The following is a 2,923-nucleotide window of genomic DNA, read 5'->3' as shown; positions in this document are numbered from 1 at the left end:
TACCTCAACTTCACGAGTCCTGATATATGTTCTGAAGTAAACAAGTCGCCCAATTCCAACACTCGTCATATCCTAAAAATTGGCAAGAAACAAAGAGGATTCTACGTTATTTGGAAGGAACAATAACTATGGACTTCACTTCAAACATGGAAACTCTTCTCAGTTACTGGCATACTCAGATGCAAATTGGGGTGGTATTCCCAACACTAGACATGCTTATGTTATTTTTCTTGGAAAGAATCCAATTACTTGGTTCTCCAACAAGCAACTCACTATTGCCAGATCTTCCACAGACGCAGAATACAGGCTTGTAACAAGAATTGTAGCTGAGTTGAACTGGTTAACCAACCTGCTCCAAGAACTCCGGCTCAAGTTGTCTTGTTCTTTTGAGGTTTTTTGCAATAACATTGGTGTCACTTACCTGTGTTGCAGTCCAGTTTCTCACAGTCGAATGAAACATGTTGCAATCGACTTTCATTTGTCCGTGACCAAGTGGAAAGTAGACAAATTTCAGTTCATCACATTCCAACTGGAGCTCAACTAGCAGATGCATTAACTAAAGCACTTCCCCCAAGGTCCTTTGTTAACTTTGTTAGCAACATTGGTTTCAAGCAAATTGAGTCAATGTTGAGGGGGCATGATAAGGATAAGGATATAGAGTCCTAGTACGTTAGTATGTTTGAGTTATACGTAGCTATTTCCTCTTCTCTTTAGGTCTCTTATGTACAACAAACTCGTTTCTCATCTATATTTGTACATGTATAAATATCACACATTGTATCAATAATACTTAAGCTTTCATTATCATATTCCACTCTTATCCTAGCAACTTATGGTGAGAAAACCTTGTCCCTATTTTTTGTGCAACCATAACGAGAGCTTGGGATTGAAATTGAAGATCCCAATCACTACTTGTAGTATGTGCTTTGTATTTCCAGTCATTTTTTGGGACATGTGTTTTGATATTAGTTGTGTATAAGAATGGAATTGAGATGGATTTGGTTGTTTTTTGTAAATTTGTGACTTTTTTCATACCGAAAGATGTTTCTTTGTCGTGTGTCGTGATCTCATGGCTCTTGGTCGCGATCACGTAAGTATTTTATCTTGGGCTTCGTGATCGCATGAAGGATGTCACAATTGTGTGGCCCTGTGTCGCAATCATGTTGGTCAATTTATATGTGTTGATTGCTTACTTATCACGATCGCATGGACTTGGAGTCACGATCGCAATGAGCAAATTTTACTGACACAGAATCTTTTCCAAAAAATTGGGGTTTTCTCCTCGTTTCATCATTTTCAATGTTAGGATCTCGGTAGAGGCAATTTGAAAGTGGTTTTTCAAGATTCCTCGATTGGGTAATGATTTTCACCTCCCCATCTCTATAACCCACCAATTGTATGATGTTTTTCCTAATTAATTATTGTTTTTGAACACAAACTTTGGGGTTTTCACAAGAACATAATGTTTAAGAAAAAGGTGATTTAAGATTAATTTCAACTTATTTTTTTATGTGATTTTCACTACTGAACTCCATAACCCTTCTATACCATGATTTTATTAATAAAGTGTAGATTTGATCCTAGTTCTCGAAAATGGATTTTTGGGTCATTTGGACCCGAATTTCAAAAAATCATTGATATGCATTTCGTTGGTCTTGAATTTTTATTGTGATTCCATATTTACTTAAATTTTGTTGCTTTGGAGATCCATCGGAGAGGGAAGGTTCAAGTACTAGGTTGATTTCTTGCTTTCTTGAGGCAAATCGACCTCTTGAACCTATGTTAATATATAATTGTGTATGCCTATTGTGTGCACTGGGAGTAATGGGAATTGGTGAAAGATTTTGATATTCATGATCACTTGTACATGTTGAATGATTTATAATAATGGTAAAGGGAAATGAAAAGCAACTTGTTCGTATATTAATATGTGATATGTTGTGGATTATTTGAACAATAATATTGATTTATTATTGATGATATATCATGATTGTGTTGATATGGATTTTATATTGGTATGGAAATTTTCATCTTCTCATTGTTTGTGTGAACATATTGAAGGGAAATGGTTTTGGAAATGTTGAAGGGAAATGGTTCCGACAATGTCGAAGGAAAATAGGTTTGGCAAAACTGACGGGAAATTGTTCTCGCAACTGATGAGTATGTCGAAGAGAAATGATTCCAATGGATACATGGACCTTGTGAGTCCTGCATAAGTCCGAACCTAGTAATAGCGGGAGTGTATCGTAATGACGCACACTATCATGACGTTGCACTTTATTTCATTACACATCATTGCCATTATGTAATCTTTGAGAGTGTTTCGTTATAGACATTGTACTTATTGAATATGAAACAATGTGATGATGACCTATATATGTTGATGTGTTGTTATAAGTATTGTGTGCTTCATAAATTATGAACGGTTAGGTTAGGCTGGTCTGATTCTGTATAGGTTGTAGTTTTGTAGTGGTTCGGTTGAGTTTTTAGAGTACTTGTGTTTTGTATTACTTTACTTAGGGCTAGTAGGGATACTTCCTGAGCACTGTTGGTGTTTGGTACTCACTCCATTTCTTTATATATTGTGTATGTAAAATCCCGGATTGTCTTGATCATCTCTACACATCTTCGTCTGAGGCTTACAATTGAAAAGTTGTGACATAGTTGCTTGTCATCTCGACAAACATTACTTGATCTTCCATTATGTCCTTGTTCTATTCTAGATAAAATGACATTCGGGTTTGTATTTGTTTTTGAATCTATCATAATCCTTAGAGGCTTGTAACCAATACACCAAATTTTGGAACATTTTGAGTTATATTATGATTTCACATGTTTATGTTATGTTTGTTGAAAATATTTTGTATTTTAAAAGTTTTGTTTTATTATTATTGGCCAATATGTTACTTAGTGGCCAAGGATA

General features: G+C 35.2%; 1 long non-coding RNA gene across 1 annotated transcript; it reads left to right on the top strand.

Annotated features, from left to right (window-relative positions):
* The first annotated feature begins 739 nt into the window (after positions 1-739).
* LOC109120352 (uncharacterized) lies at positions 740-2,376 on the top strand. The gene is made up of 2 exons (XR_002027813.3): positions 740-1,356; positions 2,062-2,376. It is a non-coding gene; the product is annotated as an uncharacterized lncRNA (long non-coding RNA).
* The last annotated feature ends 547 nt before the right edge of the window (positions 2,377-2,923 follow it).

The sequence above is a fragment of the Solanum lycopersicum genome, chromosome 5 (genome assembly GCF_036512215.1).
Source record: "Solanum lycopersicum chromosome 5, SLM_r2.1".
NCBI lineage: Eukaryota > Viridiplantae > Streptophyta > Magnoliopsida > Solanales > Solanaceae > Solanum > Solanum lycopersicum.
This window is presented reverse-complemented; position numbering and strand designations above follow the sequence as displayed.